Here is a 23996-nt window from a genome sequence, read left to right on the forward strand (position 1 = left end):
TCAAGTATTTATAATTTTTTAAATAAATTATGCTCTGAGAAATTTATACCTTATCACTAAGAGGGTTTTGAATTCTGTCTTATAATAGATGGATGATGTTTGTAAACCATTTATTTTCTTTTAAGAATATTTAGATTGCTTCTACTTTTATTCCTTATTAAAGCGTTAGTGATTTTCTAAGTTCATTTTGAGCATGGCATGCCAAAGAAATGTTTTTATTCAGAAGATGTCTAAAAAGAAAGGTGAAAGTCATTGAGGAAATGTACAACGTGTTCCTTCACCATTTGTTAAGGACATTAAAGTGAGAGATACTGTAGAGAGGGAAATATATTTGAATATACAAGTAATATTTAATTAAAGATTAAGTTAAATAGGTTAGTAAAATGCCAGGACATTGAGATATTGAAGAAGAAACTGAGAAAGCTTGTTAAGCAATAAAACTGATTGTAAGAAAATTTCTGTATTAGAGAGTAAATATTGATCAATATTAAAGCAAATAAATGATGTTTCTCTTTTCTTATTCAGATATCACCAGATAACGTAAGAAATACCAATTAGATAACTAAGAAATTCTTAAAACTCAAGTGGAATCTGTAATTTACATATAAGTAAAAGACGTATCACCTGCATCTGAGGTTACATCAGTCTGTGGGAGAGTAGTTCTTTCTCACCATAATTTGTTTCCAATATTTATTAAAGCCATTTTATCAGACCCAGATATTCCATACCTCCCAGTATGAGCCTTCAAAGTACAAAGACAAGAGCTATACCAATAAATTTATTGCTTGGGTAGTCTCTTGTTTATCTTTATTCAAGCAGGTCTACAGGGAAGCCTAGAAATGCTGGCTTTTGTTTGAAAGTTTTATTTGCTTCCTTTAATTGTAAATCAAGGAGGATAAATTGAACTAAAAGTTAATTTATTTTATTAACTTGAACATTTAGTCTAACCTTCAAATTTATCATTATGTATCTTTTTATAGAAATCTGTGTCATAGTATCATATGATGGGCTATTGAATTCAAGTGATGAAATTTAATATCTCAATGTGCCTTTAAATCATTATATAAATTCATAATGAGAAGACTGCATAAATTTCTTTTTGCAGCTGTAATAAATTACCACAGTGTTTGAAACAACACAAATTTAGACTCTTACAGTTCTCGAGGTCAATGCTAGTCTTTCTGTAGACTCAAACAGAGAATGAGTTTCCATGTCATTTCTAGCTTCTCGAGGCCACCTACCATTGTTGGCTTGTGGCCTCATCCTCCATCTTCAAAGCCAGCAATATAGCATCTTCTAAACCCTGTCTTTCTCTTTGCTTCTATTATTAAACAACCTTTTCTCTCACTTTCATGCTCTTGCTTCTGTCCTACAAACACCCTTACAGTATATTGGGTGTATCCAGATAATCCAGGGTAATTTGCCCATTGAAGATCCTTAAATTAATGACACATCAAGGTCCCATTTTCCCTCTAAGATAACATATTCACAGGTTTTGGAGATTAGGATTTGGACATCTTAAGGAACCTATTATTCTTTCTACCACAAAGACTGTATTTCAGAGAGTGTCCCTGTATTTTCTTCCTGAAAGGGGGAAATGAAAACTCCACGTGAAAGATTCCCTACCTGTACCAGGAGAAAAGAAACTTTCTTTGGCAGGAAGTCAGAGCCGAGAAAATTCTATACAAACAGACCTTGTTAAAATAACTACTATCTTCCTTTAGGCTCTCCATGTAGTTTAGTTACATTTCCACAGTTGTCTCTGTTCAACCTAACATGAAAGCATTTAGATTTGTCGCTTCTTTGAATCTTCATTTCATTAAGAAGGCTCTGCTGACAAATAAAACTTTAATTTGTATACTTTTCTCTTGTTATCTGTCTTTTGTCAGTTGAACTCTTAGGCCCAGCTGAAAACCCAAAGAGGTGGAGGAAAAATGTCACTTCCCCTACACTTATCAATACGAAGCAGACATTTCTATTAACCTGACCCACTGTCTTACTACTCTTTGCAACTAGTAGGGAGAATAAGGAATTGTCAGTCATTGAATCTCTAGAATACACTATTTTTTGGTATGCTGATATAAATCCTCTTTGAAGAGCTTTTGGAAAGAGTACCCTTTATCAGAATTTTTAATATGTTCTGTAATTCCTATAGTTTCATTCATTTAACTGTTAACCTTGAAATTCTTTAGACAGAATAATGAAATATATGAACTTACAGTTCTGTTGACACAATTTAACTAATTATTTCCATTTTCCGCCTTGAAACTAGTATAGATGAAATGAAAATATGTTGATAAGAAATGCTGTCAAAGTAAGAAACAGTTTATGTTTAGGAAGTGATTTTATAAAATATTTTATTGTAACTTCAGATCCTGATGAATCTTTGGTGTATATCCAGAAATCATCCAGATGTCTTTTTAATACCAGTAGGAGTTGCGGCCTATACTGATAGAAAATGAAGAGAGAATACTGCTCGCTTAAATCATAAAAACACAAGATTGCCAAAGAATTATGTATGGATGTAACATCTGATGGAATGGTACCAAACTATTGTTAGAGCCAAATAGGAAACTTTACATTCTAACACTAGAAAATATAAAATCTATCCATATGATAAAGATTGCTAACTATTATTTTACTGTGTGTGTATGTGTGGGGAGAGGTTTAGACATGTTTATCTCCCAGCTAAACATAAAACTTTAAGTACTGATATAACTTGAACACAGGAATATGAGCATTATCTGGCAAAAAAAATAACCTCACTAAACTGAGCTGTTAATATCAATTTACTTGCATCAATTCTAATTTACTTGGAATGCTGTATTTATAGGATTAAGTTTAAGGGTCTTTTAACTCTGGAGAGATTTAGAATAAAATACAGAGATGATGGTGTAAATCATAGACAAATTAATGATATATATTTTTGGTTAGGGATGATATCTATATTCAGAATGAAAATGTAATGATTAAGATAACTTGCTGTATTAGAGAATCTTAAAATTTAGTTTAGCAATTCTATTTCAAATATGTAACTGGGCAACAGATTTCACACTTTAGATTTTAACTTAGAAGTTCTATGATTATTTTACTGTCTGCAAACAACATTGGAATGTTTAAGACACTTAAGATTCAAATTTATTTTAGAGAGTGGCATGTGATTTCTTCTTTCGCTCCCTCTGAAATTAGATTCTCTTAGGCTAAGGTCTTTGATTAGTGTCCTTAGAGGAGTCACTGAAACTGAGCAACAAATGATATCATGTGTAAAATGAGATGTAAATCAGGTGATTTTTAAATACGCCTGCACCAAGGCATCACAAACAAAACTGGTAAGATTGTAAGCCAAAGAATCAGATCTGTTAAAGGACAGTTTAAAAATAAAAGTAAAAACGTATTCTCACACATGACTGAGGAAAGATTGCTTCCTGCAGAAACAAGATCCGAATGACAAGAAGTGTGTGTGTGTTATGCTGGGAGTCTTTGAAGTCCCCACCCAATCAGAGAGGAGAGACCTCACTGAGCACCTTGAGACTGCAAAAAGGCCACTCTTACTTCATCTTTTTGGAGTTTGAAATCATTCCTTGGAAGTGTATTCTGAATATTTTAGAGAGTAATTCACAGTGTTCCTTTATCAGTTAGACTGTGATTAATTAACTTTTACTTCAGTAAGATAGCTAAAATAATCAATTTGCTCAGACTTTAGAACATTTAACTGCTTGTGTCTATCTGCAGCTGAAAATTGTCCAACTTTACCAATAATTGCCTCCAAATGTGAATATTTAATTTTAGATATGTATATTATAGGTTCTGTTCTTGAGAATTATCAATTTAAACTTTTACAGAAGATTTAGTGTCATGATTCTAAACTTTTAACCTGATTTTAAAATCATAGCTTAAAATTCCATAGGTGAAATTTTTTTTATAAAAAAAATTGTAATCAGTTTCTACTAGACATTGGAATGGCTTTACTAATTTTTAAAAGGTGAAGAAAGCAATTAGTCTTCAGGTAAACACACACACACACACACACACACACACACACAAACATGGGCACAGTAGCAGTCAAATTTCTTGGATTCATATGACCTAGTAGAAGTCCAAGTACCAGTCTCCAAATGCTTAGCCAGGGCATGGGCAATCCTTGGAGATCATTCTCATTAACTGCAAGGTTTTGCTTTTTTATTTTTCTTGAAGAGTAATTTATGCATATTTACTAAAGAGGACAGAAGTAAAGGCTGAAGATTAAAGATATATCTTCATGACTCCAATTTTTTCGTCTCAAAGTTCATGTTACTGTAATGTTTTTCAATTGCATTTTTCATTACTCTGGATTATGTTTAATATTCTGCTTCTAATATTTAAAAATAACATTGTCTTACATGATTTTTTTACCTATTTTTTAATATTTTAATTATTTTATAATGACTTAATTATATGTTTAATATATCTGAGATACAAATATTTTAAATTTAGTTCTCTGATCTGTAAATGGAGATGATTATCTCCACTTAACTTTTAAAAAAAATTTACATAGGTATATGATTAAGGCACTAGATTTAAAACAGTCCCTGGTATAAAATGCCCCTGTGGCTTTCTGTCCCTTAGCTCAAGGTTTACTTTTGCCTTACCCATTTCAATCTATTGCAAATGCTTCCACTTAGGTTCCACTAGTCTGAACTACTGGGAATTTGGATTGCCTTTTTTTATTGATCCAGTAAGATTCTCTAACTTGACTTCAGTCTGCACTGCACAACATACCTACAAGTTTGTACAGTTCTGTGCCTGGCCATATTTCTGTGAGTATGTTTGCTTCTACATATAGGACCTGTATTAATTGCCTACTGCTGCTGTAACCTATTACCACAAATGCAGTAGCTTTAAACAGCACAAATGTATTGCTTTACATTTCTGTAGACCAGAAGTTCTAAATTAGTTTCCCTGAACTAAAATGAAAGTGTCAACAGGTTGATTCCTTCTGGAGGCTCTGAGCAATAATTCATTCCCTTCTAGCTGGCTGTATTCTCTGACTTATAGGCCCTCTCTCCATCTTCATAGTGTTACCAAGCCAGGTTTGTCTGCCTAACACAGTGCAAGCCAAATGCTGAGACACTGAGGTTTGCAGCAGAGAGTTTATTCACAAGGCAGCCAAGTGAGGAGACAGGAGAACAAATCTCAAATCTGCCTCTGCGAAGGAAAGGCACTCAGCATATTTGTAGGATAAAGCTGAGGCATGGGGAGCATGTGGAGAGGTACTTGGAGACAAGAAAAAAGGTGAGATAATAGACCTTTGCAAAGAGGAAACTGAGCTTCAGGCTTCATGGGACACATGCTCAGAAAATGGCAGCTTTAGCATGCTCTGATGGTGGATCTTTTGGCCCTTTGGTGTCAAAAGGTCATTGAGTGGACATTGGCATATGCCACGTAGGAGGGTTGGTGGTTTTAATCAGTCTTAACTGGCTTGAGTTCAAACTGGATACAATTGACTCTAAGTTCCTGGAAAACAACTCAGGCAAATATCTTACTGTTTAGGCTGAGTGATACTTGGAGGACATGAAAGTTTTTGTAAAAATGCAATGAGTTTGATCAGTGAAGGCAGATTACAGGTGCAATGGATGTAACTGATGATTACCCTCAGTTTCAATAATTCATTATTCCAATCTCTGCTTCCGACATCTAATCACCTTCTCTTCTGTACTTGAGTCTCCCTCAACTCCATCTGGCTTTATGAGGATACTTCTGATCACATTTAGGGCTAACAGATAATCCAGGATAGTACTCTATCTGAAGACACCTAAAATATATTCCCTTTAAATATAAGAATAAAATAGAGATTACCACTATCATGATTACTTAACATGGGCCTGACCAGTGCTTAAAGGTTATGACTAATACTGTAATAACTAAAGGTCCTGGCCAAAGCTGTAAGGAAAAATTATAACAATAATGATAAAGAGTTTTGGATGAGGGAGGAAGAATTAGTCATTATTTGAAGAATGTGTAAACCAGATACAGAATTAAAATTGATGTTCAAAAGGATAACACCTCCAAGATCAAATTAAAGTTCAATATTATTTTACTGTATCATTAAAAACAGAGTACAATATATTTTTAAACATTAGATACTGTGGTGACTTTACATTTTATCAGCCTACCAAAGTTGGAATAATATTTGAAAGATTCCTCTTTAGGGTCAAAATATGGTCAACTATGGTAGAAATTAGTTTGAGACTTGAAATGTTGAAGTAAAGCAGAAACAATTTTTTTTGGCTCTGAAATTGGTGTCAGTTTTATATTTTTAAATTAAGGTATGTAAATTTTTTAAACATAATACTATTGCACACATAATAGACCACAGTATAGTGTAAACATAACTTTTACATGCACTTGGAAACCAAAAAGTCCATGTGACTTGTTTTTTTGACATTTACTTTATTGCAGCGGTCTAGAACCAAACTTGCAATATCTCAGAGGTCTGCTTGTATACACATTATGTTTTCCAATTAATATTTTAATTCCATCCTATTTAATAAACATTGCATTTAAATATGTATTTAGGAAACTTTATAAACTTTTCCTAAAATATATGTGGAAGAATAAAAATTCACAAATAGCTAGGCCAGTTATAACATAAAATGTATACATAAATAACTTTTTTTTTACCGTGTATTAAGGCATTTCACAAAACCATGGCAATGAAAGTGTGTTAGCATTCATGGTAAAGTTTGATTGCAAAATTATAGTGGAAATGTTGTAGATACTGTATCTCATCAGTATCACATGAGGTTTGCCTAACATGCATCTTCATAAAAATTCTGTAGTCAGATACGTAGTAGATATTGAGCCAACATAATATTGCTATTCAGACCTAAAGTCAGTATTTGGGTTTTTTTATATAATAGTTTTCCATTGCTGTTATACCAAACTACCATCAATTTATTAGTTTACAAAGTCACAAGTTTTCTATCTTACAGTTTTGTAGAAGTTGGATATGCATCTCAGTGGGCTAAAATTAAGGTTTTGGCATACCAGGTTTCCTTTTTGGAGGGCCCAGGGTTTTTGCCTTTCTTGATTCTAAAGGCCACCCATATTCCTTCCAGCATCTTCAATTGCAGTAGCATTGCATATCTCTGGCTATTTTTCCATAGTTGTATCTTCCTATGACTATGAACTCAGCCAGAGAATATCTCTGATTTTAATAATCCACCTGTCTAAATTTAACTCCTTTGAATAATCCAAAATAATTTCCCCACCTCAGTGTTCATAACTTAATTTCATCTGCAGTCCCCTTTGCCATATGAGGTAACAAGTTCTCAGGTTCCAGAGATTAGGATGTGGACATTTGGGGGGACCATATTCTCCCTGCCACACATGTGGTCAATGAAAGGGATAAAATGAAAAGGAAATATAAAAAGGAAAACTGATCTCAGAAAGTTCCCTACTACCGTGCAAGAACCCTCAGTGTTTTTAGATCTATTGATTTTTTCCCACTACAATGATTCATGAAGCCACTTGACTCTGAATATGTGAAAGTCAAGTCCTTTGCTAAAGCCTGTGACCTTGCTTTGACCAAAATTCTTGTGCCAGATACCATCCAAAATTATACTCTAGGCTTCCTGGATTTATCATCATAATATTTCCAGAAAGTTTAGGGCCTAATTGAGACTGATAATGAACAATTTAAATCATAGTTCTATTCCAGTTTCTGTGATTTTGTTTTCTTTAGAAGCACCTTACTTCTTGCATATGGATAAGACAGATGGTTGCCTTTAAATAGAGTTGATATAAACTTATATGATAAAAGTGTAATTTTTTTCAGAGAACCCAACATATTTAGAATATATCAATAAAGTGAGATATGAAGAAAATAGCAAAATATATGAAGTTGATGATTAAGGTGTAAATGAGTGTGTTAGAGGTTTGGCAATCTATTGAAGCAAAAGAGCAATGGAGAGAATGCACTTGGAAAAGCAAGTTAAGAGGCTGTAATTGGAAAAGTTTGTTTTGAGTTTATGATTTAAGAGATTACTCAATTTAGAGGATGAAAAATTCAAGTTCGAGACCGGATATGGTTTGTGGAAATAGATATGGTTTGTGATGGATGAGCTATTCACATAGATATTTAACATATGTTAATGAGAAGTATTTTGATATAGAGGAATGTGATACAGGAGTTAAAGTTTAAGGATGATAGAGGGTTAATTAACAGAAGGTAAATTGATAGTCTTCATATGAAGGTCATGGGAGTGCTATAGAAACAACACAATACTTAAAGCAGCCAAAATTTTAATCACATGATAGATATATATTTTGAAAATGGTGTTTGGAAGCAAGTGTGATACCAATGCCACTTCCATACCCTAAGTTATATGCAGCATGAAAGGAAAATAATGCTGTCAAGTGGTAAGAAAAATAAGAACCATAGGTAATAGTAATAGTTTAGTAAAAACAAGGAGTAACATTCTGAGGAATATTTGTTGACCATAAGTTGAAGTTTTAAAGTACATTCTAGAAAAGCTGGTCAGTTGGGCAGAAAGGAGCTATTAAATACAGTCACCTGTGGATTCTGTGGGATATTGTTTCCAGAATATCATGCATATTCCAAAATCTGAGGATACTCAAGTCCCTTATATAAAATGGCGTAGTATTTGCATATTACCTACACAATCCTCTCCTATAGTTAAAATCATCCTTTGATAACTTATAATACCTAATACAGTGTAAATGCTGTATAGATAGTTATAAATACAATGTAACTGCTATGTAAATATTTGCCAGCATGTGGTAAATTCAAGTTTGCCTTTTGGAATTTCTGGAATTTTTAAAAAATATCTCTGATCTAAGTTTGGTCGATTCATTGAATATAGAAACTGTAGATACAGAAGGTTGACTGTAGTAGGCAATTTAAATTAAATACATACCTACCAGTATGGTACAGGCACCAAATAATCAGAACAGACACTGAATGGAAATAACCAGTAGAGCCATATTCGTTTTTAGCAGCTGGACATTAGTGTTAGAGTTCTGTTCCAAAGATGATAGATAGCAAACTTCCATTAAAAGCAGTGTCATAAATAAAAGGATGCAGGCATGAATGTTGTAGTGGAGAAGAGAACACATAGGTTTGGGGCTATGGAATCTGTATTAACTGTTATGATATGGTGTTGATGGCTACAATGATTGTTGCCATTTCTGTCAACAGTGTGCAAACATTAGAATCAGATGGTTATTCACTCTTGAGAAGGTGGTCTTCAAGTAATTTTAAGTAAAATCACCCAGACAACCTCTGGGAAAACTATTCCCATGGTCATAGGACAATGTAGCCAATCAAAATTGGTGGGAGATTATCCAATATGAAAAACTGAGTATTCTTCCCAACAGCATCTCGTGTGTGTGTGTGTGTGTGCGCGCGTGCGTGTGTGTATGTGAGAGGGAGAGACAGAGAGAGAGAGAAGGGGAGAAAGAGAGAGAGAGACAAATAAGCTACAACAATGGAAGGCAAAATAAATTTCTCTTCAACATCTTATTCCCTTTTCCCTGTTTTCTGAAGCTATCTTCTTTTCGTGTGTGTGTGTGTGTTTGTATGCATGTGAGAGAGAGAGAGAGAAATTAGGGGCATAAGTTGGATGGTCCTGTCTAGCTTTTGTGTTTATCAACATCGATTACATATTCTCATACCTTTACTTTGCACTCCTGGAATCAACTGTGAGGGCCTCCTTGTTACTTATACCCTTCTGTTCAGAAAATGATATGCATTGTAAAGGCCAAGTCCTCAGAAGATACTGTTTTCGGGAAAGTGCTTCTGGATTCCACTATGGTTCCATTCTGTTTCCTGAAAAACACAGCGGTCATTTTCACCCTCAGGATGTTTTCTGTACTCTATATAATTGTACTGTTTTTAGATAGCACATTTGAAGCATGCTTTCTCATGGATGAGTACCCACTGACAGCATAGAAATTTGACCTATTATCTTGATTTTACTTCTATTTCCTGATCCTTACCTTTGGTGTCAGTGCCTGTTGATCTGAAGGCAGAGTGAGTCTACAAAAAAATGAAGCCAAGAATTGATCTACCATGCAAGGCAGCCCTCTGTGGAGTTAACCTTTACTGGATTCATTATTTACGACTGGTGTATGCCAAAATTAGGCATATATCATATGTTTGGTTAACAAAAAGTGGGAATATATCTCTGAAAAACTGTAATGTTTAGTCAATCTTACAGTCTGCTTTTTCAGTTTTATGGCCAATAAGTCAATACCTATTAGACTTCAGTACTGCTGAATGACTTCAGATGAATTATTTCTAATCTGTGTAGGGCAATCGGCACTATTCCTCAATCATTTTATCCCTTCATGTATTTCAGTGATGTTTGCACATTTCTATTCTTCTGCTGATATCAGCACTTCTCTGTGTAACCATCTCTTTCTTCCTTCAAGAAAACTGAAGTCACTGGGCAGGAACTGCAGCAGTTTCAGTGTTACTGTACGAGAAATAAATTCTGTAAACACACACATACTCAAAACCATACAGGCAACTGTACCCTTCTCGGAGGACTCTCTCTTCTTCCAGCTCCTCCACTGTTTTTCTAGTCCAATCTGTACCTCTTCCATTTAAGACTTTTTCAACACATTGGATCTATTGCTGTTTCACTGTTTGAGCCTATCTGGAAAGATGCTTAGGGTTTTTTTTTTTTTTTCCTTACAACATTAACAATAAACCCTCCCTAACCTATGTCTAAACTCTGCTATAGCCATGAAACAGAGGGTGACATTTTATTATCTACTCTTACCTCAACATACTTCAATACGAGCTCTTCCCTCATCTTTACAATGAAGGCATGATTACTCTCATGATTTGTCATTCCACTATCTTTTTTTTTCCTTACAGAAAAATCTAGAATGTGTTTATATTGTTCATCTTAGCCTCTTTATTGAATTCTTTACTCCTTTCAATTATTTCCAAACATATTTCACTGGTCCTATTCCTGCCTTTTACACGTTCCTTCTAGATCTCTTACCAGAACCTTAATTAGAATCATTCTTTGGTTGTCATTCCCCTCCATTTTTCTCTGTAAAATCCCACTCTCTCTTTTTTGTACAATTTCCCTAAAATTTATTTATTCTTATTGCTTCAACTTATAATTCTATTTCAAATATTAGCCAATCTCTAGATTCAGCTCAGATTGACATACTTTTCAGGTAACATGTTTGGGTCATCACCATCTTTTTAAATTATCTCCATCTGGCTGTCTTATATAAAAACAGGACCTCATTATCTTTCTCTAAAGTATTATTTTTTATTTTATTTATATATCTTTATTGTATATCCAATTCAACACACTTCTTAAAATAACTTTTAGTATTTTCCCTCCACTTCATTTCCAATAATACCAATCAGACAAGGACCAACAAACATGCAAATCCTCAGCACAGTTTTCACAAATGTGCTTCTGACTCATATGCCCATTTTCCTGTTGTATAGCCTCATCTGTACTTGCAACAGGCATTTTAGATTCTATGTGTACCTGTCCCAAATCCGTTCCTTCAATTCCAGTATTCATTTTTTTCCCTCTGCCTTCAGAATTTTTTTTAATATGCCAAGTCAGAAATTTATTTGCCTTTAACTCTTTCTTTTTTAAAACCTTTACATGGAGTCAATTGTTTTCCTTATTTTGCTTCTTTGTTATATAATAGATTCATCCTTTTGTCTGTGTTCTGACCACTTTTGATAGTTAATTTTATATGTCATGGATTGCCAACTAACAAAATACCCTTCCTTAATTACTGCTGCAACTTCCTGACTTGTCTCTTTTCCTCTAGTTTTTCCCTATCAGGTCAATTCATCTTGCTGCTGGCAAAGTCTCTATCTTGAACACAATCTGACCAATACTTTCCAGTAATTTTTCATTCCTTTGTGATAAAATATATTCTTTTTAGTATATTAGACTTGCCTCTATTATGTCTCTAGTACCTACTGTGTACATAACCATTATACAACAGTATTTATATAATTTGATTTACAAACAAATTATATGTGTTCCTTATATTATTTTGGCCCATCTCTCTGAAATGTCCTGTCCTGTCCTTGCCTCATTTGACTACTTTCTTATTCTCTCTAGCTATAAGGATCCTCATATTACAAAGATTCCTTATGTGAGTTCCTTCTGTATATTGAAGCAAAATCAATCATTACAAGCAAATATCATTAAATGGCATCTTAAATTAGTCCACTGTAAAAAGTCTTTTTTTTTCAAGTCTGGATTCTGTTCCTTACTTTTTGCATCAATTTGTTTGTGAATCAGTTTCTTGCTGATTGTGGGATTTACAATAAATGTAAACATGTATCAGTTGCAAAATACAATTGCATATACAGCCAAAAAGTAGAATTTCAACGAGTATATGAAAATGATTCTGGAGAAATGCTAAAAATCACAGTAAAAGATAGAAAAAAAGTTGGAGAAAATGACAGGTAGATGCATGAAAAGAAAGGATAAAAAAGATTCTATAGACAATAGAGGCATTTCTTGATTATTTTTGAAAATAATAGTTCCCTTTATGATTCTGATGGAAAAGTCAAACATAAAATGTGAAACGTAACAGTTTTACACTGTAATGTTAAGAAAATGCAAAGAGGTAATCACCACTGGATTTAGGCTCTGATGCAAGAATCAACACATATACAAATATAATCTATATTTTCTTAAATGCAGGATGAATTCAGTTTTTTTAATAATAATTATAAATTTTACTGTTGACAATAAATGTTAAAATATATATCCCACTATTTGCAATGAACTTTTGTTCTCCATTTTTGTTACTTTACTGTAGTGTTTTTCTTATCAGTGAGGTTTCATCTATCCTCAAGATTTCATGTATATTTCTCAGTAATATTGTATCTTTTATATAAGATAACCTTTCTGTGTTTATGTTTTTGCTTCCCCTTCAAACACATACCCCATATATGTAAGCTTTTACAGGATAATTTAATAGAATGTTTTTAAACACTGTGTATCAAATACAGGACCAGGGACCTAATAGATTCCAAATAATATCCACTGAGTGGAATACAAGAAAGTCTATTCACAGAGTAATCAAGTTCAATATTTGAAATTATTTTTTGGTAGAGAAGGAAGAATCACAAGGAAAGTATTAGGCTCACTCATCACTCAGGGAAAATAACCACATCAGAGAGAAAAACATAGTAAATGGTAAATACTACGGAAAAAGAAGGAAAAAAATTGAAACAAATAATGTTTCCAGCAAGAGAAAACGATACACAATAAAAATCTTCAGCTGTTGGCGAACGTCACGTTTTGATAATGGAGGGATGTAATGGATTCTACTTATAGAAGTCACATGTGCTGCTGATTCACACTAAGAATACACATTCACAGAAATGCATATGATTTCAGACTTAGTGTATTCACAAAACAACTATCCTTTTGAAAAAATCCCCATGAAATAAAATGACTACATTAAATATTTTGATTAAAGGGGCTGAAATTATTTCCAAAGTGATATGGGAAATCAGGCAGAAATCAAATACTTCTTATTAACACATGGAAAAACTATGTGGATGTGTTTCAAATTTCACAGTGAGAAAGGAAAATATTTCACACAATTTTAATTCAAAATCTCAACATAATGGTAGAAAATTCTTCATGTATTAAAGAGTATGTTATTAAAGCCTGTACTTGAAAATTAGAGGACTGGAGATTGTTTTTAAAGAAGGATCATGATTATAATAAATACCTCAATCATTTTGTGGTAACATGTCTATATACTTATTGTATTTTTTATTATAAGCATGTAACTGCCTTGCAGACACATGATTTAAGAATTTAATAATGGCAGATCGGTGAACCATGTGTACAATAAAAATAATTATGCTGATAATGCTTCAAGTTACAGATAGTTACCTAGAGAGAGAAGTACAATTTCTGCTATACTTTCTTTAAATGTGCGTAATTAGAACAAAAACCTTAGATTTCATTGTGAGCCTCATAATCAGAAAATGGGTAAAGAATCTATGCAAACAATGGAAGCCTTTAACTATATGTGAATACATTGGTAGTATGCATATAATGTATTTGTTCTAGAGATGGTTTTCAGAAAAAATACTTTACATTTAGAGGCCCTGCTTTCAGTTCCCACATCTATTCATGATTCTCTTCAGATAAAAAAAATCCTTGAGAAAATTATAAAGCATAAAGTTTATGAAGTATGAAGTTCTTAAAATATTAATTTGTAAAAATGTTTTTCCAGATAAGTAAATTAGCTCATATTACGTTGATAATAAATTGACTATAATATACCAGACAAAAAGGAAAGAAGGAAGGAAGAGGACTGGGTTGGGGACGAGGGATGGATAGAGGTTGGGAGAAAGAGAGAGAGAGAGCAAAAGCTTAGTTTGAAGGTAGAGACTGTTTCTCTACCTCCTGTTAAGCAGGAGGTTAAAGCAGACCTCCTGTTAAGACCTACTCCAACGTCAGCGTGTTCTGATATCCTACCTGATGTCTTAGTCTCATTAAAACAAAACATATTCTCTTTTTAAAATCTCTTAGTAAAATGGAGGAATAAGGACTGCCTCAGTGTGTGTGTATATATAATGCATTCAGGGCAATCTTTATCTCTATCTCTATGTCTATCTTTCTCTAGATTATTAATTTTCTCATTCTTAATGGTGGAGTATTAAAGGTCAAGAATGTACTCTTTTTTTAATTCTTAAGTTACTTTTACACCATGAACACCAAATTCTAGGAAATCTAGTGGTTGGATCTGGGAAGTGGCATAGAGTGAAAAGAGTCAGTGAGAATGAAGAGCTTGATAATAGAACTAAAGTTAATACATCAATATCTTATTCCATCAGAGTGATTTTTAATCCCTAAAACTATGGACTCAAAACACAAACACACTTACAGGTGTACCACACACAAATATATTGCACCATTAATGGAATTATACACTATTTTTTTAACCATAAAAATGTCTAATCATTAACACTGCATTGGAAATGCTTTTCAGTAATCTTCAGTTTAAAAGAAGTTTGTAAAATCTAGTTCTTTGTCCAGGTAAAACCTAATTTTTTTAATACTATAACATGAAATTTGTTGATTTTTATTTTAGCTCCATAATTAAATTATTTTTTTAGTATATATGCAAAATTAGAAAGCTATTTCAAAGAACTAAGACAAGGTTTCCAAATCATTACATTCATAATTATTGTTAGTATTATTTGATAACAATGTCATTTTATTCAAATGTATGAGCTATTAACTAAACTATAAAAATATGATCCATTCTGGAAAAATGTAAAACTAATCAAAATATCTAAATGTATTAAGTCAATAATAATAGTAAACTCATGTGAAGTAGTAAAAACAAAAACAAATAGAGAATAATTACATTCAGTGCAATCCCATTTTAATTGCAACTCAAAGTGTCTCCTTTATGATACTGTAGCCTCATATCCTAATATGGGCAGTGCCCCAGTGCTACCACTTTATTATACTTTGGGTGTATATTAAGATCAAGCAAATTTTCACATTATTGCTAACCATTTAAAAACCTCTATATAAAGATTTTGGAACATGCCTCATTATTTTAATGGAAATTAGAAAATGTCCTAGACTAGACATTTGCTCTTTAACTTACATTCTGGCAGCTGATTCATTTCTAAGGGGAAAAAAATCAGAATATTTGAATTATGATTCTACCTTTTTTTGATATAAAATAAAACATAATTGTGTACTTCCTGTAAGGATTATGCTCCACCGTCATTACAACATCCATGATTGTCTTGGCACCAAACCCCTTTCTTTTTCCTTTTTTTTTTTTTTGGTGAGGAGAGGTAATGAGGCTTGTTTATTTATTCTTCGAGGAAGTACTGGGGATTAGAACCCAGGACCTCATACATTGCTAAGCATGCACTCTACCACTTGAGCTATACCCTCCCCCTAGCAACAAACCCCTTTCTCCATGGCTAGTTTGCAATTATAGTCATGTCTCTTTGTCAGAGTAATCACACTGGAACATTACTATGGAATTGTACCCTGATGTCCTAGGGAGAAGAAGCTTGGAGAGGCAAGTAAAATTCATATACAGTAATTTATATTCCAAAAAATATATATGATACTGACCCATCACTTTTTTATGGGGAAAGCATGTCATAGAGAATTACTTAAACATTTTTAAAAGCAGCATATTAGATATCCCTCATTATTAGCTGCACTCCACAATTATTTTAAAAATTAAACAGTATATTTATAAAATGTCTAACAAAGTAACTATTATTTATTTGATGAGTAACATATTTAGCTTCCTTCTTATCCATTGCCTTCTATTTATTTAGTGTTTATTTTTTATTAAAATATTAATTTACAATATTGTGTTAGTTTCTGGTTACAGCATAGTAAATCAATTATACATATATATATAATTTTTCATTACAGGTTATTACAGATATTGAATATAGTTTGCTATCCTATATAGTAGGACCTTGTTGTTTGTCTATTTTCTGTATAGTAGCTTGTATTTGCAAATTCCAAACTCATAATTTCTTTCCCCTTTGATAACCGTAAGTTTATTTTCTATGTCTGTGAGTCTGTTTCTGTTTTGTAAATAAGTTCATTTGTGTTATTTTTTAAGATTCTGCATGTAAGTGACATATTTTCCTTTCTCTGACTTACTGCACTTAGTATGTGTCTTCTATTGATTTAATAACAAATTTTCTCCTAAATGAGTAACAGTGGTTTAGAATGACAAAGTATTATTTTTTTTCCTCTGTGATTGATCATAACATTTTGTGTTTATTTCCCTGTGCTATACAGTGTAATCTTGTTTATCTGTTCTACAATTTTGAAATCCCAGTCTATCCCTTCCCACCCTCTACCCCGCCCCCGCCCCCGCAGTAACCACAAGTCTGTATTCTCTGTCCATGAGTCTATTTCTGTCCTGTATTTATGCTTTGTTTTTGTTTGTTTGGTTTTGTTTTTTAGATTCCACGTATGAGCGATCTCATATGGTATTTTTCTTTCTCTTTCTGGCTTACTTCACTTAGAATGACATTCTCTAGGAGCATCCATGTTGCTGCAAATGGCATTATGTTGTCGGTTTTTATGGCTGAGTAGTATTCCATTGTATAAATATACCACCTCTTCTTTATCCAGTCACCTGTTGATGGACATTTAGGCTGTTTCCATGTTTTGGCTATTGTAAATAGTGCTGCTATGAACACTGGGGTGCAGGTGTCATCCTGAAGTAGATTTCCTTCTGGGTACAAGCCCAGGAGTGGGATTCCTGGGTCATATGGTAAGTCTATTCCTAGTCTTTTGAGGAATCTCCACACTGTTTTCCATAGTGGCTGCACCAAACTGCATTCCCACCAGCAGTGTAGGGGGGTTCCCCTTTCTCCACAGCCTCTCCAGCATTTGTCATTTTTGGATTTTTGAATGACGGCCATTCTGACTGGTGTGAGGTGATACCTCATTGTAGTTTTGATTTGCATTTCTCTGATAATTAGTGATATTGAACATTTTTTCATGTGTTTTTTGATCATTTGTATGTCTTCCTTGGAGAATTGCTTGTTTAGGTCTTCTGCCCATTTTTGGATTGGGTTGTTTATTTTTTTCTTATTGAGTCATATGAGCTGCTTATATATTTTGGAGATCAAGCCTTTGTCGGTTTCACTTGCAAAGATTTTCTCCCATTCCGTAGGTTTTCTTCTTCTTTTATTTCTGGTTTCCTTTGCTCTGCAGAAGCTTGTAAGTTTCATTAGGTCCCATTTGTTTATTCTTGCTTTTATTCCTTCTAGGAGAAAATTTTTGAAATGTATGTCAGATAATGTTTTGCCTATGTTTTCCTCTAGGAGGTTTATTGTATCTTGTCTTATGTTTAAGTCTTTAATCCATTTTGAGTTGATTTTTGTATATGGTGTAAGGGTGTGTTCTAGCTTCATTGTTTTACATGCTGCTGTCCAGTTTTCCCAACACCATTTGCTGAAGAGACTGTCTTTATTCCATAAAGTATTATTTTTAAACATCCGAAGTCAGAAAAGAAAAACTAATACTTGTCTTTGGCATTATTTCTTATATTAATCAAAAACATTTTTTTGGTTTCCTTACTTTGCCGTCATTATTTCTGAACACCTCCAGTTTTTGGGGACTAGGGACCACAACTGCCTAGTTGCTCAGTTTAAAACTTCAGAATTATGTCTGATTCCTCTTTCCTTTTTCAAATGTTTCCCTTACAAACTAATTTTTCAACAGTAACTCACAAACTAATGCACTTTACCTTTTATCTCCCCTGTAACAAAACAGGACAAATCATGAGTATTCTTTGCCTGGACATACATCATTTAACTGCCGTTTTTTGTATGTAAGTCATGCCTCAATTAAGTGGCTTAAAAATCTTTCCACATCTCTCATTGAAATTTAACCTCAGTTGTCATAAACGAGACCCACAAGATCTGCAGCCTGTCTTTTTTCATGATCTAATTTCCTGCCACTCTTCTCATTGTGAATAGCTGTTTGTAGTTGTGTATGTGTGCATCTGTTTTGTAATGATTTCCAATACTTTATCATATTCAGAACTGCTTGATTTTATGTTTTCCATCCAGGGATTCCTTCCCCTGAATCTTCAATGTCTGGTCATTCAGATATTTGTATCTTAGTTTAAGTGTATACATTTTTATGATGTATATACATATTAATAGCAGCGTTTTTTGCAATTGTCCAAATTTAAGTAGAATGTGATGTAATTATAAGATGAAAAACTGTACATCAATAAAAATAAGTGAAAACACTGGTACTCAACATGACATGGATGAAACTTACCAAATTACTGACTGAAGGATGGTAAACACAAAATAATACATATTCTGTGATTCCATTTATATAAAGTTCAAAACTTGTAAACATGCATTAGAATTTAATATTGGGTCTATCAGGGAGGTGACAGGACACAGTGATGAGGAAGGGGCATAAAGAGCCTTTTGTGGTATGCAGGTGGTATTCTGTTTGTAAATCTGTGTGGTGTTTACAATGGTGGGTTCATTTTGAGATAATTCACTGAGTTCATTTATCATTTGTGTGATTTTTCTGCGTGAAGATTACACTGCGATTTAAAAAGTTTTTTAAAATGTCTAGTGTTCAGGCAGTTAGCAAAGAGAATGAGGATGTCAAGCTTGATTAAAAATATACATGGTTTTTAAATTAGTTGATAGCTACAAAATCCATGTAAAGGATAATAGGAGAATGTGTTTTCAGTGAAAGCTGGGATAGAATTGTGAAGAATACTGGATTTTTAAGAATAGGTATAAATTTAAGCCTATACATAATGAAGAACAATTAAAATTTTATTACGTTTTGCCAGGTTAAGAATACTGTCTTAAGCCATAAATTATTCCCTCCTAGAGAAGATGGTTATAGAATTCAGAAGTGAGATTGATAAATTAATGATTATCTAAAATGTCAGTTATCAGCCCTTGTTTCCATTTGCAAGGTGTCTCTGCTTCCTCTCTCCAAGCCTGGCAAACATCTAATTGCTGTCTTCACTGGAAACTGGGCTCAAAAGTGCTTTCGCCTACTGTTCTAAACTGGAGGACCACAGCCCTGCATTCCGTCAGCAATCCGGCTTTTTACCATCGTCACTCATGGGAAGTTTCTAGTCTTTTCACCTCAGGGAATGAAATCTGGGATAGTGCTCTTCATGTTTTGATGTAGACTTCTGTCCTCATTTTACTCAACCTCTCATTTAATACAAAGAATGACTTTTATGATCATATCTTAGATTAACCCTAGATTCTTGGGGTTTTCCTCCCACCTTATTTGCCATACCTGTTTTACGCAGTATCATACCATGAAGCTACATAGGAGCCGTTCCTGAGACTTCCTTTCTCTGCTCTTCACGCTTTGTGAATCATCCCATTCGTTCCTGTGGTTTTACGTACAATTCTACACTGATCATCTCTCTGGCTTCTGGTCAATGCATCACACTTGTATAACTATCATCATAAGCCTTAAATATCTTTAATTGTAGCCTTGATGAAATTTGATTAACACCATATGCCACATGCCAATAGCAGAAAACTTGACAGGACACAAATGCTTTTGAGAATTCAAAGTGCTTAGCAATTAGTGTTTGTTTGCATAGAAAAGGAAACATATAAATGAGTATTTACATACCAATTCCCATATAAGTTAATTTAATCATTTTTGTTTATCTTGCTATCTAATATATATTAATCTTGTCATTTAATATATGTATATATATTTAATCTACTTTAAAAAACATAGGAAAAAACTTTCCTATGATGTCAATGTTACTGGTTTTTGTTTTGTATTTGATTCCAAGAGCTGTTGGTGTATAATCTTGTAACAGTAAGTGTTGACTTAGAGTTCACTTAGAGTTGTATCTATTTTCCCCATAGATGACTCATATTATTCACCATTAGCTCATTAACTATAACCTTAGGAATCCATTATAATATACTCAACAAGTTATATTCATAATTAATATCAGTAACATTGCTAAAGAAGTTTACCTTTTAAAAATCCCAAATACAATACAGTGGCCTAACTCATTAAATATTATACATAAGGTCAAGCATATATTGTACATATATATGTATGTCGCATGTATGTGTTTTGTGTATGTATATATGCACACACCTATATACGTGTGTATATATATCCAGGTATTGAATAACTTACTTAATATTTTTTTTTACCTAGACACCCCCTGGTTTTCTAAAAGTTAACCCGTTAAAACTTCATTTTTTTCCCCCAAAATTGTTTCTTAGAAAATCTCTTCCGTTCTAGTAAATGTCATTGGCATCTATTCGGTTAATTACATTAAAAACCTAATAGTCACTCATAATTTTTCCATTTTTCACATCCCTACTTGTTCTGTTAGTTCCATTAGCAATTCTTCTTGCCCTGTCTCATTTTTATTTAAACACTCTCCATATTGCTGCAATTAAACTAATCAAAACCACCATTCTCTTCTCCTAAACTACTTTTATTTATGCTCCACTTGGCATTACCCATCAGCAGGAAATTATCATAAAATATTTATATTTGATAATATCATTACCTCTATTAAATCATGTGACAATTTTCATTACACTTTTTGTAAAGTCTTAACTACCTGCTGTGGTGGCCTACAGGTTTCTGAGATTTAGATGCTTTTCCAAAATCAGATTTTGCACCCTTCCACTTGGTAAACTCATTCTTGTTAAAATGCCATAATTCTGTTCTCTGAGCATCTTTTGACAATACCCTTCACAATCTGTGAACTCTTGCCTTTGAAGTGTTATTTTACAATGTTCTGAACATGGCTGACTCTTAATTTTACAATTACCAGTGCTTGTGTTTTTTTCTGACCATTCTATCCCTTTAAAAACTGCAGACCTACTTGAGTGTATCTTTATTTTCTTTCTCTGCCAGCATACTGCTTTTCCTTCCATAGATATTATCAACCTAATTTTGTTTGTTTGCTTGTTTCCTTAGTTTTCCCTTTGTACTTTCTATAATTTAACTCTTACAGATCAATAGCCTTTTCTGTCTTGTTTTATAGTCTAGTGCTAACACCTAGCAAAGATACTAGGACATAGTAGTGAAGGAAATAATAATGTTACCCTAAAATATGCCTGTTTGACATTAAAAAATATTTTGGGCTGAATGCGATTAAGAAGCAGCAAATCCAAGAAAAACTCTTTCTACCCTACCATTTTTTTTGCCTAAGGCAGGGAACAAATTTGCCTTTTCCTGGGGAAAGATTCTTTTCAGCTCAAGAGATGATGCCAAGACATCTGCAAACAAAACTTACTCCATCAGTATCCTTCCGTGTTTGTTCTCAAGACTGCCAGCCTTGAAAGCCTAAAACAACTTTCCTTTGTCCTGTTGTTCCTCTATAAGTTTATTGTCTTTGTTGAAGATGCTCTATTAAATGGACTTACAAGGCCTCACTTTTCATTACCTTTTACATTTCTTCTGCATGATGTGTACTGCACATGTTAATAAAATGTTTTTCTATTGTTAATCTTTTTGCTAGACTACCAAATGAGCACCTAGATATAAGATGGTAGATGTACAGTTTTGCCTCCCCTGCAGTAATTGTGATCATTTTCTATACCTGTTTTTAAAAATAAAACAAAACAACTGCCACAAATTTAGTGGCTTAAAGTAACACAAATGTATTGTTCTGGAGGCCCAAAGTCCAAAATGGGTCTAAAATGGTAAAACCAAGGTGTTGGCAGGCAGAGCTGCATTTCTTCTAGAGGCTCTAGGGAAAATCCATTTCGTAGACTTTTCTGGCTTCAAAAGTTCTTGGTTCATATTTCTTGGTTCATGTTTCTTGGTTCATGGCCCCATTCATTCATCCACAAAGCCAGCATCATTGAGTTGACTGTTCATCACAATGCCATTTCTCTCATTCTTTCTCTTTTTCCTCCTTCTTCCACTTATAAGGACACTTGTGATCATATTAGGCCCTGCAGGATAATTCAGGATAATTTCCTTATCTCAAGGTTAACTAAATAGCAACCTTAATTTCATCTGAAACCTTAATCTTCCATTGCCATGCAATCTTACAAATTCACACATATTGAAAAGTAGGACATGAAAATATCCGGGGATCCATTATCCTGCCTACTACAGTAGATAATCATAACTTTGTTGTTTTGTTTTGTTTTATATGAGTGAACAAATGTAAAATTTCCTTTAAGTATGTATTAACTTTCAACTATAGATGTGTGAGTAAGTGAGCTAGGTAAGATTGCACTACTCCTAAGCATGTATTCATGATTAATAAAATTTGATTTTTACTTGCAAATTTTTATTGACAATATTCTCCCCCCAAATAAACAAACAAAAAACCCAGAATTATCCTAACTACATAAAACAGGATAATGCTGTGGAAAAGTTTGGGTCTTTGGAAAAAAAAGCTGAAATTCTGTCACAGAAATTATTCAAATGATTTATAAAATCATAGCAACTCATATAACCTCTATAATTCTATTTCTTCATATACAAAATAGAAGTATTATCTGTTTGATACCTCAAGAAGTATTTCACAGACTGTAGTTAATAAATAGTACTAGTAGTTGATGATAATTTTGTAGTTATTACAGAATAGTTGCCTGCATAAATATTTTCAATCATAAGAGTTACAGTAGTTAAGATTGTTAAAATGTCTCCATTCAAAACAACTGTTTTATATAGTCAGTGATTTGGCAAGTTGTGTGTGTCAAAAGTGAACTATAAGAAACGTCCCTAAAAAATTATTCCAGTCCTCTAATACCCATTCTTTCCTCTCAGTCATTGGTTTCTTTTCCTTTAAACATCTGCTCTGAAATAATTTACCATTTCAGTTCTGTTTAACTTTCAGCATTTGTGACTCATTCTGCTTTTCTCAATCACTTCCAAAAAAGTAAATCATAAACTGCCTCGATTGCTTGGGGGAGAGGAAGTAGAACACATTCATTCCCTTTCATCACAGTTTAAAACTAAATGCTATATTATTCCAAAAGTGCATCAAATCATGTTTATAAAAATGATTTTCAAATGACAAATTATAAAGCTTATTTTTACATCTCCTCTGATAAGATTGTGTTGTATCATAAGTTTTTAAACACTTCAGGGAGATAAATGTTCTGATAGTTTTTATTACCCAATCCGTTCTTCTTTGTTAGCCTTTTCATGTGGACTGTGAAACATCAGAAATGCCATCAAAATTGCTTTCCTGTACAGACGTGGGTATTTTTCACTACAAATGGACCTACACATAGGTTTGTGTTTCACTTTTATATGTGAAGTTTATTTCACTTTATGTTTTCTACTCTTATTTATTTGATATTTTAAGGACCTTTTTCTCAATTGTATTTTTTAAAGGTTTTTTTATATCTAAGTAATAAATGCATGCAGTTTTTTTCTTATATTAAAGTATAATTGATTTAAAATATTTTATTAGTTTTAGGTGTACAATACAGTGACTCAGTA

The sequence above is a fragment of the Vicugna pacos genome, chromosome 14, assembly GCF_048564905.1.
Source record: "Vicugna pacos chromosome 14, VicPac4, whole genome shotgun sequence".
In the NCBI taxonomy this organism is placed as follows: Eukaryota; Metazoa; Chordata; class Mammalia; order Artiodactyla; family Camelidae; genus Vicugna; species Vicugna pacos.